This window comes from Stylophora pistillata, chromosome 6 (assembly GCF_964205215.1).
Source record: "Stylophora pistillata chromosome 6, jaStyPist1.2, whole genome shotgun sequence".
NCBI lineage: Eukaryota > Metazoa > Cnidaria > Anthozoa > Scleractinia > Pocilloporidae > Stylophora > Stylophora pistillata.
Genome location: NC_142524.1, coordinates 31,749,730 through 31,765,083, shown reverse-complemented (window position 1 = coordinate 31,765,083; position 15,354 = coordinate 31,749,730). Strand labels below are relative to the sequence as shown.

General features: G+C 38.7%; 1 long non-coding RNA gene across 1 annotated transcript; it reads right to left on the bottom strand.

Moving 5' to 3' along the window:
• Positions 1 to 13,331: 13,331 nt before the first annotated feature.
• On the bottom strand, positions 13,332 to 15,132 carry LOC148729421 (uncharacterized). Its single transcript, XR_015989045.1, has 2 exons — positions 13,708 to 15,132; positions 13,332 to 13,671 (listed from the first exon to the last, which is right to left on the bottom strand). It is a non-coding gene; the product is annotated as an uncharacterized LOC148729421 (long non-coding RNA).
• Positions 15,133 to 15,354: the final 222 nt, after the last annotated feature.

Here is a 15,354-nt window from a genome sequence, read left to right as displayed (position 1 = left end):
CTAAAAAAATCGAAAATTCTGATAATTTGCCTGGAAAACTCCTTTAGGGAGATATATTCAAAAAAAATATTGCAAAGTTTGAAAAATAAAATGTGTCCGATGAAATGGGGAAAAACGAAAATTCGGGTTTTTACCGAATTAATTACGCAAAAAATACAGTACAATTGAGCAACTTTAGCGTGCTAGTACTAAAGGAGGTTGTTTCGTAAGAAATCGGGAGTGTTTTCACTTCAAAGTATAATTAATTTGACCTTTATATGTGGCATTTTAAGGAGCTTTGGTTGATTTTAAAATTTACATGATTTTTTAACCAAGTGCTGTCAAATGCTTGTTGCAAAAAGCGAAAAATCGACCAGCTTTAAACCTTCAAAACGTGTCTTGGTATGTGTGGCATCATGTCAAACTACATGCTGGCACAAAGTCTGGTACTTATACTAAAATAATATGTAATAAAAAATTTGGGTAATTCAGAAACGTACCGGCAAAACATAAAGCTTTGCGACACACTGTGGCCAGAGGTCACGAACTTGCATGATGCAAATCAGTTGTAGAAATCGTACCGCCTAACGGTTCTGGTGTAGGGAGGGCTCTTTTGACGGCTTCAGCATAAAATGTACAAGAATAATGACCAGTATTTAATAGCGTTTAATTCTTTTTCAAGCCAATGAGGTTTTTGTTTTTTATCTCGATACTGTCTTGAGGAAAAGCAAAATGTTTCAATTGCGTGACAATTGTGACGTTGGATCAAAGGTGAAGTTGCCGAGTAAAGCGGACACGATCCTTTATTTCGTCAAAACTCCATTCTAAAGCATCCAGTCCTATATATCTCGTTTTAAATTATTTGTATAAACTCTTTAATGAGTCTTTATCGAACAACATCTCGTCGGCCTGATCCTGTTTGACTTCAGGCTGATTGCCAAGTGCAGTTCGAAGGGGACTTTTTCATTTCCGGTTTGCGCCTTTAAGACGGGGACCGCGCAGCTATGGGGTTGAGTGGGCTGTAGCCCCACCAAGAACAATTTATTATTATCATTATTATTTATTTTAATCTTTGTAATTAAAAAAAAGTTGACAAATTTTTCCCAGGACTGAAGCGCGGTTCCAGTGATTTCAGAAGCTCTAGATTTCAAAAATTGCGGGGGGAGCATATCCCAGGACACCCTATCTAGCAGTCTTTCTGGATCAAGAAAGGCGTACTAAGAAACAGACAAAAGGAGGCCCCAGGACCCTCATTGATAAGTTGGTGTCAATGAGCTCACACTACGCGTGAACTAAAATAGCTCCTCCGATCTAAAATATGCTCCCGGGCCCCCATTTTATATCAACGTTCATATAAAACTCAATTTTTTTGATGCAGCCTTTTGCCATTTGCCTGTTAAACTGCACTGCATGAGCAGCATTTAACAAGGTCTTCGAGCAGAGCGATGTAAGATGTCTTTTTTCTCTGATCAACCCCAGGTTACATTTTAATATAACTGCCCAAAAATAGACTCCTTAGCATATTTGACAAATTAAACTCTTCTTCCATAGCAACCAGATCTTCCTCAGTTACAGCTTGTGCGCAAAGGGCCGTCTGCTGTTTCACTTTTGGTGCCATTCTGGAAAAAATGAAGCTACTTGTTGAGTCGCCAAAAACTCGGAGACACTGAACAAGCGCTTCCCTTTCGATCCCTTTGCTCTTCTCATTTCTGTTGCAACCATTTCCGCGTGGACCTTTTTGCCACTTTCTTGTTTGATGGTAAATCTAACAGTCAGATATTCTCGTTGCTTTTCGTTAAACAGGTAAGCTTTCTTAACTTGTTTGAAAGCGAAGCCTTCAGTGCTACGAGGACAGGTCTCAGGAGGAAGAGGAATATTTGGTACGGAACTTGAACCTTCCTCGAGCCTTGCGGCATATTTAACCTTCGCTTTATCAAGAAATGTCTCCCTTTCAACCGTCTTTGTGCATGTTCCGAACGCGAGATGCTTTTCCAGAGAAGAATGCCTTTGGAAACTATGCGTGCCGCCCTCTTTTGGACGTGGAAACACTTGAACATCGCCTTTCGCTTCACGGCCAGTAGGCTTCACTTAGTAGGCTCTTTAAGTTTTCTCCTTGGGGCGATCTCTTAAAATTCGCCGAGGGAATATTTTGGTAATGGCGTTCTGTGGAAAATAATAACATGAAAGATGATTAACGACAAAATCAAACACACCTAAAAATTGTCCAGAGCGAGATTTGGTGCGTTTCCCACAGCGAAAATAGCGTTAAGTGCAGCTTGTGCACTGCTACCTAAATGAAATAAAAGTTTCTTTTTCCAGTTTAGCGTTCGAAATAAAAAATACTTGAAATAATTTTTATAACAAAAACTGGCGCCAGGTTTGATGTTTTCAAGTGATCTTGATTTCAAGCTTTCCCTCGCTGAATTTTTCAGTCTCAAATCTAAAGAGAGATCATGCTACATTATAGCTATAAAATGGAAAAAGAATTTATCGTAAAGTTTACCATTTGTTCCTTCCAAAGAGATGCATTTGCCGGGGCCTTTATCAAATGTCTGCCACACCCTCATTCTACCAGGATTAAATCTGAAGTTGTTCAGTAAACTGATGTCATTAATCTTCTTTTGCTTGGGGGAACAGTTTCGCGTTCCCCGAGACTGTCTAACACTAGTCACTACACGAGTCCCAGAACTTGCACCACAAGCCACCCCCCCCCCCCTCCCCCCAAGAAGAGAAGCAAAGCTACAGAGCTACAGAATGACATCGTTTCCTTTTTATGCTCTGTGAAAAACCTCGCACGTGTTTACCTTTAAGAAAAAGACCGTGACTACATCATAGAGAATTATCGCCCAGACTGCAACACGGTCAACAATAAGTCCTTTTTATCAATTTTTGTGACAGAAATGTGGCTCTTTTTCCGAAAAAGATAAGAGTAAATAGCATAAAAAATAGTTGGGCTGTTATCTTAGGTGAAAAACTACACAGCAGAAGCTTGCGGTGTTGCGTGACTTTGTTTACTAGTACAACATTTTTCAAGATATGCAAGATATTTCAAAAGAAATATTATCGCAGTTGCAGAAAACGTAGCTATTCAACTAAGAATAATGTCGATAATAAACACCTAGTCAACAAAAATGGTGAAATATACAGCGGCCCTTATCTATAGTTAGGTGTAGGTAGTGCTGTTGAAATAGCGAGTCAACAATAACAAAGTCTTGTGCAATTCGAATTAACAGAAAATTTCGTATCTACACATCCATTTACAGCCCTCTTCAGCAATGTCTATGGACTTTTTATTGTATAATTTCATATCATTTCCATATCAAATAATTGTTTTAACCATCTTTGACTATCTTGTTTACTTCGTAGCTCTCAAGTACGATTTCTAGAACTGATTTGTAACATGCAAATTCATGACCTTGGCCATTTGCGTCGCAACTCTTGTATTTTTCCGGCACTTTTCTGAATTACCCAAATCTTTTATTTCATACCATTTCAGTATAAGGACCAAACTTTGTGCCAGCATGCATTTTGACATGATTTCTCACATACCAAGACGCGTTTTGAAGGCTTGAAGTTGCTCTAATTTCGCTTTTTGCAACAAGTGTTTGAGAGTACTTTGTTAAAAAATCTTGTAATTTTTAAAATTAAACCAAAGCTCCTAAAAGTGCGATAAATAAAAATCAAATGAATTATATTTTCAAGCAAAAACATCCCCGATTTCTTACGAAACATCCTCCTTCAGTACTAGCACGCTAAAGTTGCTCAATTTTACTGTATTTTTGGCATAATTAATTAGGTAAAAGCCCGAATTTTCGTTTTTCCCCATTTTCTCGGAAACATTTGATTTTTCAGACTTTGAAGTATTTTTTTCTAATATATCTCCCTAAAAGGGTTTTCCAGGAAAATTATCAGAATTTTCGATTTTTCAGCTTGGCCAGCGATTCTCGATATTTACAGTCATGGGCTCTTAATACGTGCAATATTATATTAAGAAACGTCTTTAAAACCCAAGAATGAGCACATGTATATCTCATTTATTACTTGGCCAAAGCTATGCACGAAAAGAATCCTCCTTGCTGGTATGTAATATTTCTGAGATGTTGAAGGTATTCACGTTTTTCTCTTGGTTTCAGTTACCTCATGCATTATAATACTTAAAATAAAGTTATAAATTCTATAATTACCGTAAATCGTCTATGATCGCTCCTGTTGATGGGGGGGGGGGGGGGGGGAGGAATTTTTTGCAGCGTTTATTCGAAATTTAAATCTTGCCGATAAAGTTCCAATTTTAACGATTTTTTTTTTAATTAGTGAAAGCTCTCCCCCATCTTGCAACATTGCAAATTAACCCAACCTCTGGTAATGTGCTTAGGAAACACCAAACCAAAAAACAAGCTATACCAAACAAAAGAGTATAATTCAAGATAGTGCCGGAAGTTATCAACGGATTTAACTATCATTGAACCAATAGTTTGCATTAACTATCCTTGAAGAACTCGTCCAAGGGGAATCAAATACGAAGAGAAACTTTCCAACACACAGTTATATATCCAAACAGAAAAGGTCACGCCCCTCTCGCCCCAGCCACCCTCACACACATAAAGTTACACTTAAATGACACCAACAGTTGATTTATTTCTGCAAAATGATCGTTACATATTTTCTCTTACCGTGGAAATCTTTGTGTTCACGAAAGAGAAAAAGAAGAAAACGGCTGGAGCTAAGCAAAATCTTAACTATTAACTACAAGTTTAAACTATTTTAAAATGTTTGCGTTATCGCAAACTTATATACTTGGCAATAATTTTCACGGAAAGATATGAATAAATAAAATAACATAAATAAATAAAGTTAGCCAAAATTTAGGATTATAAAATGATTCTTACTCCACTAACAGGAGATATTCCATGTGAAAAGCTTTTAAGCTTCAACATAACAAATTAAACAAAAAGAAAACTTGCAAAAGAAAACGTAAGTATCAGGCGGAATGAGCTGCCGTATAATGGTACAAACTCGTGCCAAAATAATAGATAGTCCAATATCATCCTATAAACCCAAGCCCTCTACATCAAACTTTAAATATCAATTTCTGACTAATTCGTTCCCATGTCTCTAAATCGTCCTTCTGTCCCAGTGGTCCTCATTTTCCCTCGGGGATAGTAGAGGAAGCAAAACGCGAGCGCGCGTGAAACTCTGATAGCCAATTCCTAGGCTAAAATTATTTGCAAGATCCTAGAGATATTCACATTGATTCGTTCGCACAAACATTGTTTTTGAAAGACATGCCACATTCCACGGCTCATTGTAAAGGTCACCTTGTTTCTTTTTTTTATAAAGGGAGTGACGTTTGGCTTACTCTGACGAGAACTGAAAAGAAACATTCGTTGGTCCCAGCTACCTTTGACATCTTTATCTATATGAGTGTTTCATGTTACCCAAGGAAAATTTAAATGCCTACAAAAGAACCTAGATTAATTGTCATCATGTGTTTTTTTTTAATTTTTTTTTGTTTTTAAGGTAGAACATTTAGTTAAAAAAAGTGCAAGATCAGTGTACAAGGCAAATCATCCCCTCCTCCCCTCCTCTGATACACACACACACGCTTCCTACGCCCTTCACGATCCTTGTATTTTTTAGCCCATATATTCTAGTATCGGTTTAGTAAGATAAAACTTTCCCTTCATTGAATATGAATGAAAAAGCCTAGGAAATAAAAAAAGAAAAAGAAAAAACTAGCTTTTCACAATCCTTTGCACCAGAATTTGCTATGGCAGATCGCACAAATGAAAATATGACAATTTTTTGAAAAAGTATGATCAATAAATCTTGCACTATGATTACGACAACGGAAACTGGTTCAGAGAAGACTCCGTGAAGAAAACCGATAAATCAGGCTATGGATCTGATTCGTCGTGCATCTCTATAACTAGAACAGTATGACTGTTTAAGGAAATTTCAGACAAAGAGGAACCATCGTTATGTATCGATGGCCCTTGGTGTCTATGAAGCACAAAGTCTTGGCTTGGTAGAGACAGCAATGCAAACGCCGTCCTGAAAAGCACCTGAATCATTAAAAAAAAAGATGACGTCAGTGAAGCACTTGCCACGCTACTAAGTACTATCTCATCCCCTTTTCAAGCTTTAGGACAGTATTCACTCAAGGTAAGTAATACAAGAACAGTGAAAGATGAATCTGTGACCAGGGGCTTCTTTTAGTCGGGTAAAACGCTAATATTATCAAGATAGTTTATAATTTTTCATCTGTTTATATAAGGTGGTAATTTATTAATTAGCCCTTTGAGAAATTGACTTCTTTCTTTCCACAAACTTTGTCCCTGTTTAGTGTTAATTACACTATCTTCCGTGCTAGACCTGGAGTTCAAAAGAAGCAAACAAACACAGCGGCCACCTACATTGGAGAACCTCAAGAATTTGAACCATTAAATTAACTTCGCGTATTACCATGGATAGCAACTGCAGGTAATTCGTTTGCAAACCATCCCTGATGCTTTACACCAATTAACCTTCAACTCAGGGTATCTAGATTAGAGTATTGACTGACACATGATCGAAAAACCCTTCAAAAATTCTCTCATTGACTGGGTGATAAGCAGTTTTACCTGTGTGGTGTCATAGTCAAAAAAGGTCTTCTGGATAGAATTTCCTCTTGGGCCACGGATTCTCAGGGTTATGGTGTTTTCACTCTCAAGAGGTTCATGAGGTAGCCCTGCTCTTGCCTCACATATTGCCTACAAGATGAGAGTGCGTTTTAAATTTTACTGGTGATAATTGACATTTCTCTTGCATCAGGCATTATTCTATTGCTGTTTATCAAAATCAGCTCTCTGTTAAGGTGAAAGAACAACTTAAAAACTACAAGTATTGCATTTCTAGTAGTTGACAGAGTTTCCTCTGAAGCCTTTCCCACAAGCATGAGCATCAGAGGAAGCATAACACTTGAACAGACATGAGCATGATATTATTAACGCATGCTATTATTAACGCATGATATTATTAACGCATGATATTATTAACGCATGATAGTATTAACGCATGATATTATTAACGCATGATATTATTAACGCATGATATTATTAACGCATGATATTATTAACGCATGATATTATGAACGCATGATATTATGAACGCATGATATTATTAACGCATGATATTATCAACGCAGAGTGGAGATGCATATGTTTGTCTAAAATCCCTACTATCTGAAAATCTGGAACAGCCAAGGGGGAGACATCCTTTCCTTGGATATTTTTTTACCTCAGTATTTCGGCGTTCTACTTCCACTCTAATTCTCTCTTCTTGTATAACACGCTCGCCCTAAATACAGTTAAAGACAACATGTTGCTAGACTATAATGCAATGCTGCTTACTGATATATAATAAATAAAGATCATGGTAACATAAAAAGTTAAGATTTCAATTTGATCAGCAGTTTCCACACAATGACAGGAAAAATTTCTGCTTTCTTATTGATTTTTAATGATGGCTCCTGAAGATCAAAATTATTGACCACAGACCACACTTTCTATGGGTTTACTGGCATGATAGCCCAGAAACATAAAAAACTGCGCAAACTATAGCTACCGTAATGCTTTCTATAAATCTATATCTAAAACTGAAATGTCTTTAAATCTAAAGTAAGAATAATGCAAGAATTGCCAGCTTAAAATCGACTGAAAAACCACAATATTTACCCTGGTTCGGAAAAAAATAAAACAAGCAAAAACAGTTTTAAGAGGAGAAAAGATTATAAAAAGAATAACTTTCGCCCCTGTACCTCTTGCGTGGCCGAAAATCGAAACAAAAGAGTAGTTTTATCATTTCCTGCGTAAAATAAGAGGGCTGTCGCAAGTTACATCAAAGGAGTACAATAAAGTATTTCATTGATCTCAACAGCGGTACCAGCAGTGAAGAAGAATATCATGACATATTCAGCCCCGTGGTAGATAAATATTATTAAAAATGAAAAAAAGAAATCATTAGCGGGCGGTAGCTAACCAATGAAGCTACGAGGGCTTCTCCCACCGTCGGATGAGGCCCCTGGCGCTCCAACCCTCGCCAATCGGTCAGAAGCTTAGAACCGGTGAACTGCCTCATCACGTGTTGTGCCGGAATCTTGCAAAACCGCTGGAGTGACCTCTCCAGTTTGCGCTGAAGGCCCGGGCAGGTTAATATGGAGACGCTGAGTTGCCCACACTTCAGTGTCCCCCTCTCGGTTCCGCTGGCCAAGTACAAGGGAAAGGATGAACCTTTACAATTTGGGGCCAGTTTCAATGCAGGAGCTGCTGGAAGGTAGTGCTGTGCATCTGCCTTTCGCCTTAGGGGCTCCACTCCGGATTTAACCTCGAGGTTTACTCCTGAAGCCTTTCCTGCTATCAGGTATAGCCTCAATGTAGCGTAGGTTTGAAATCAGGGTTTTCCCTCCCGTAGATGGGTTGCCTTCACGCGGCTAAAGAGCCCCATCTACCCTGGGCAACTGGTTATGAGGCGCCAGTAACTCGCCTTCGCCCCTTCTCCTCTCCGTAGTGCCAGTTTCGCCGCGTGGAGGCCAGGAGTTGGACTACGACTGTCAGAGGCTATTTGAGACGCACGCCGTGGGAAGCACTTCGAGAGGCTGTGGGAAGCACTTCGAGAGGCTGTGTCATCAACATAACGTCTGTAGAACAGAACTTCAGAGAATAAATAGTTATCTAGCCAGCTTTTTTCATGATGCCCCATAAAGAGGTTTGCAAGTACTGGAGCAAGTGGGGAACCCATGGCAACCCCATCTATTTGATCATAAAACACACCCTTGAACATTGAAACCGGTCTCAGCTGTTGAGAAGGTAAAACCGTTTTCAGGTCAGTGGCGTTTATCTTAAGACCAGGGTTACCTTGATGAATGTACTTGATCGCCAGATTAATGCATCCATCAAGAGGTATACTAGTGAACAAACTCTCAACATCGAAAGATACCATGATGTGCAGTCAATGGCAGAGGAACTTTTTTACAAGCGATGACTGATGTCGCGGGCGTACGCATTAGCATAGCATGCACGCTTGCGCATATTGCATTTACTAGCTATGTAAAAAGATGAAGTAGATTACGTTGAATAGTTTTTAAAATGTTAACAAAATTTCCCTGGAGTAAGTTCCCTAGCGTGTCCCTCGCACTCCAGTCAATTCAGATTTCCTCAGCACGGCGTTTCTTTTCAATGTCTGAACTGAACAGAGTCGATGGAAAATCATTGCTGTACATCATTTGTATTCTCAGTTATTTTGGTTTTATCTACTGAGTTGATCTGCGAGTTTTACCACTTTCCTTGTTGCCTAGAAATAGGAAAAGGCCGCAGGCTGCCGTATGCTGCTTAGAATGATTAGGAATATTACAATGTCTAGCGACTACTTTGGATGCGTCTTAATTAAATTAAATTAGACATCAATCTCTCGTTCGTTGAGGATTTCTTCCCAATAGATTTGCTGTCTTTTGACGATGAGTAAAATGTACTAGAGTCAAATGATGTCGTTTTTACGTCAGATACTGTACATACTACGATGAAAGTGATGCCATTCTATGCACTTATGTCGAGCTATACCAGACAGACACGATTTACACATCGAAGATGATCTCAGTGCGGTTAAGTGGTTAACTGTTAGCCGTAAAACGGCCAAAACAAATCAACCGTTAGACGTAAAGATCGACAACTTTTAATCGTCAGTCGTTCAAAAAGCCTAATCTTAAAAAGTGTTCTAAATAACTCAACCGTGAGCATAAAATGGCCAAAATTTTAACTGTTAGCCGTAAAAGCCATATTCCTACCGTAAAAGCCATAATCCTATCAAGAAACTCATTAAATGTATTAAAAGAAACTCCAAAAATTTTGTTAAAGATTAACAACAAGTTTTGCCTTCGAAATTGCATGTTTGAATACCAAATAACCGCTCGATCTAGAATATTCGTAAATCTCAACGTTAAAGACTACCGAAGGAACACAACCTCTTAGAGAGATATATTATCAATGTATCAGTTTCCTTGGGATAAGCTATCGTCTAAAGATATTTAAATCACTCGATTTGAGTTAAAAGTAATGTCTATAGTTTTCAGGGTTGGTACTTTTTCGAGGTCTCCGAAAAACCGAGAACACCTCTGTCCTGTTGATGAAAATCACCACTGGTCGTTTTCAATATTGCCAATGGTGGTTTACAATTCTTTCGCGGCATATTTTGAAATTTGTTTTGCATATATATATAACTAACTGCAGACAGTACTAATTCGGCTTTCTGGGCCTCATCAGTGCAATCAGTGCAGTGCTATATATATCTAGTATAATTTCAGAGCTGATTATACCATAATATGATATAATCCACCATGGAACTCCAACGGGAAGACCAATCTGGGAAGAAAGTTCTTAAATATTGTTGACAGATGCTTCCCGAAAAACCATCCATTACACAAGATCTTCAATCGCCACACACTAAGGATAGGTTACTCCTGCATGCCTAACGTCAAAATAATAATAATAATAATAATAATAATAATAATAATAATAATAACGAATATTTATACAGGATAGCCCTTCAGTGCAGGAGCACTGTTATCAATGGGGTCCTGTCTAAATAACATAATATAAGGATAAAAACTAGAATAAGACAAGGATGACTACGCACCTAATTAAATGCCCTATGCAAAAAATTTATCTAAAGACTCCCTAAATGGTACCCTACTGCTAATTTGCTTGATTTTTAAAGGTAAAAAATTAAAAACTGAAGCTCCTAAAAAATAAAAACTTTTCCGAGCAAAGTCAAGTCTCACTTTCGGCAGAGCAACAATCATCGCGTCACACAACAAAAAGCTACTATCAGATTACAACCAGTCACAAATTTCACCACAAACACTAGACAAAGAATGTAACTGCCGGAAAAAAGAGCATGCCCCCTAGAGGGAAAATGCCTCACATCAGGAGATTTTTTACAAGCGATGACTGATGTCGTGGGCGTACGCATAAGGATAGGATGCACGCATGCGCATATTGCATTTACTAGCTATGTAAAAAGATGAAGTAGATTACGCTGAATGGCTTTTAAAATGTTCACAAAATTTCCCTGGAATAAGTTCCCTAGCGTGTCCCTCGCACTCCAGTCAATTCAGATTTCCTCAGCAAGGCTTTTCTTTTCAATTTCTGAACTGAATAGAGTCGATGGAAAATCATTGGTGTACATCATTTGTATTCTCGGTTATTTTGGTTTTATCTACTGAGTTGATCTGCGAGTTTTACCACTTTCCTTGTTGCCTAGAAATAGGAAAAGGCCGCAGGCTGCCGTATGCTGCTTAGAATGATTAGGAATATTACAATGTCTAGCGACTACTTTGGATGCGTCTTAATTAAATTAAATTAGACATCAATCTCTCGTTCGTTGAGGATTTCTTCCCAATAGATTTGCTGTCTTTTGACGATGAGTAAAATGTACTAGAGTCAAATGATGTCGTTTTTACGTCAGATACTGTACATGCTACGATGAAAGTGATGCCATTCTATGCACTTATGTCGAGCTATACCAGACAGACACGATTTACACATCGAAGATGATCTCAGTGCGGTTAAGTGGTTAACTGTTAGCCGTAAAACGGCCAAAACAAATCAACCGTTAGACGTAAAGATCGACAACTTTTAATCGTTAGTCGTTCAAAAAGCCTAATCTTAAAAAGTGTTCTAAATAACTCAACCGTGAGCATAAAATGGCCAAAATTTTAACTATTGGCCGTAAAAGCCATATTCCTACCGTAAAAGCCATAATCCTATCAAGAAACTCATTAAATGTATTAAAAGAAACTCCAAAAATTTTGTTAAAGAGTAACAACAATTTTTGCCTTCGAAATTGCATGTTTGAATACCAAATAACCGCTCGATCTAGAATATTCGTAAATCTCAACGTTAAAGGCTACCGGAGGAATACAACTTCTTAGAGAGATATATTATCAATGTATCAGTTTCCTTGGGATAAGCTATCGTCTAAAGATATTTAAATCCCTCAATTTGAGTTAAAAGTAATGTCTATAGTTTTCGGGGTTGGTACTTTTTCGAGGTCTCCGAAAAACCGAGAACACCTCTGTACTGTTGATGAAAATCACCACTGGTCGTTTTCAATATTGCCAATGGTGGTTTTCAATTCTTTCGCGGCATATTTTGAAATTTGTTTTGCTTATATATATAACTAACTGCAGACAGTACTAATTCGGCCTTCTGGGCCTCATCAGTGGAAATCAGTAACCACACATCTTCCTTCCGACACCAAAAGAAGAGACACGAGACTGAATTATCTAAACACATTTGGACACTGAAGGACAATAACAAACCTTTCAAGCTAGCGTGGAAAATCATCAAACAATGCAAACCGTGCAAGAACATTACTAAGAAATGTAATTTATGTCTTTTTGAAAAATTCACGATCATATGTAAAAAGGAACTTTGCAGTCTAAACAAGCGAAATGAGCTAACAAGTTCATGCCCCCTAGAAACAGATACCTCCTTAAAAACTTCATAATCAAGTAACAACCTCCGAAATTGTGCATACCAGTCACATGACTTATATAGATAAGAAGTGTTGTTTTTATATCTCCAGTAGCAACTGTATTCCAGCTTTTATAGCCAGTAATCGTAAGTTAACGGTCAATCGTTAAAATTATCTGATGTGTGGTCATTTTCGACCATACGAAATAGAGCTGTCGTAATAAAACGATGAACTACCTCTGAAGTCTTGAACCAGTTCCTTATAATTATATATATATGGCCTAGAGGGATTAAGGTTGGTGTCCGTGAAACAGTGCTCGATACAAATAGTAGAGCGGGTATAATGTGTGGAAGTCGGAAAAAAACAACTACAGATACATCCCTAAAGACCTGTTTCGTGGTTGCCCACTCATCAGGGGATTTTAATGGCAGAATAATGCGATACCATCGCTTAAATATTACACTAATTGCTAATTAACATGGTTTATGCAGTGTGAAAAGTGTCAAGTCAGCTGTTGCGTAAGAGTGCTTTGTTTCTGTGTCGGCAGGAAGAGACGAGTTCGTTACGCTTGTTGAGTGTTGATAGGTGTGGGTGGCAGATGATTAGGAATTTCTCTTCAAGGCATAGGTTGCATCGTTTGCTTGAGCTGTTGTAGGGCAGGTGGGAAAATCCTTGGGTTTCACCCACGTGACCAATACCTTAGCAACGGTTACTATCCGCCATCTTGGTGTCCCTCGAGCATAAACAAACCGTATCTAACGAAGAGTTCATGTGAGAAAGAAGGGATGGTTTTATGCATTGTTGTTGGCTGTTCGAGCAAAAGTGGAAAGCATAAAGACTAAGGATTTTTTCGTATAATAATTTAATAATTTTATTATTTCTATAGCGCAAAATTCATTGGATATATGATCTAATGCGCTATACCTAAGATCATTACAAATCAAGGGGAAGAACAGGAGGAACTAGAAGTTGTTGTATGGTTCGAGGCTTGCGGCTGTTGTAGATCCTCGATTTTTTGGTCGAGCTTTTCTTTGAGCTTCTTAGCCGATGAGAAATCGATGTCTTTAGCCCTCGCATACGGCACTTCATTGACATATGTCGGCAAAATCCATGAGCATTTTACCTGAGTGCAAGCAAGCTTGGGGTGTCACGAAAACTCACACCCCGAAAACTCAGACCTCAGACCTCAGACCTCAGACCTCAGACCCCGAAAACTCAGACCCCTCGAAAATTCAAGAGATAAACTCGACTCATGATCACTCCTGGTAATGCCGCCTGTATTTTGACGTTTTGGGTCTTGATCCAACTGAGGCAGCAAAAACAAGGCCGCAAGTTGCACGTTTCGCAAAATCGTCCGATGGTTGAGCATTAATACATTTTAGAGTGACACAAGACTTCATTTAGCTTAGATTTCCTCCATTTTTCCCGTTAATTTTGAGCTTTTCATTCACAGTTAACTGGATCAAATGCGCTCGCTCCAACACCAAAGTATTAAAATGTGGCGTGATTTTGACGAAACGAAAGGGACATTTGTTTACTTTTTTGTACTTCATCGCACAAATCCTTGTTGTCGCTCTGTTAAAATTCTTAAATATTTTGCGATAATAATGGATACAAACAGAGACTCGGCCCACCAGTCCCAAAACGAAGACAATTTTGCGACCCTTGGGCTAGAGTTCTTAAATGAGGCAGAAAGAGAAAAACAACGGGAAAGAAGACTCGGCATCAGCGCCGTCACGATTCGCTTCACTGAAGAATCACTCTTGATATTGTTGTCCGCCTTTCGCGTCGGATTTGTTGCATTATTCCACCGGTTATGCACCGGTTATATCACCCACGGTTATATCCCCCACGGTTATATCCACCGGTTATATCACTATCTTATTATGGAGCACTTCGGAAGCTTGGAGAACACTTCGAGGGATCTGAGTTTTCGGTGGCTGAGTTTTCGTGACACCCAGCGAGCTTGCCATGAATTCGAGTAGTTGCCTCTAATATAAAATAAAACACTCGCGATATGTGAGCATGACTCAGCCAGTCCAGCTTTGCATCCCAAGCAATGGGCTGACAAAATAGTCCCATTGTTTTCGGAAATGACCCAAATGTTCACAAAAGGATCATTCATATGCTGTGAATGCCAAACTCGTGCTCTCACGACATACTTGCCGGCGATTACTTTGCCTACAACTGAGGTTACAAATCCCGACACCATTTGATTAAACGCCTCTAGACTCTTGAACGCCTTGAACTGCTTCTTGGTGTAGAGGCTGGTCTCAAGAACGAGGTAACTCAGCAAATCCGACACTTCCACAAGAGGCAAGCATTTTGGACTGAACTTCTCGGCTGTTACGCTTGCAGGGTCAACCGCGATGACCGAGATCTTTTGTAAACATCTTTCCTTCCAACTCTCTAAGCTTTCAGCATACTCAGAGAGCCCTGGGATACCTTAAGATGAATGCCAGATACTTTTATCGCTTTTTTCTTTCTGGATATTCATGTAGTTGGCGAAATAATACGGCGATAAGAGAGAGGGCTTCACTATAGAAATCGACTAATTATGCATAAATTTGACACCTGAGGGACACCAACATGGCGGATACTAACTTCAGCAAAGCTTGTGACGTCACCTGAAACCCAAGAATAGGATGCGCCAGGTGATGGACCTTCATCACAACTGATGAAGGTCTCGGACCGAAACGTATTTTATTAAACTTTCTTAGACTTTTTATATGAGTATATGTCTTTCTTAGCTCGAAGTTGTCCGTCCTCGTGTACTACAATATTTTTCCTATATATATATATATATATATATATATATAATTGAGAACGGGGTGGTCAACTGAAGATTTGGCTTGGCATTTATTGCTA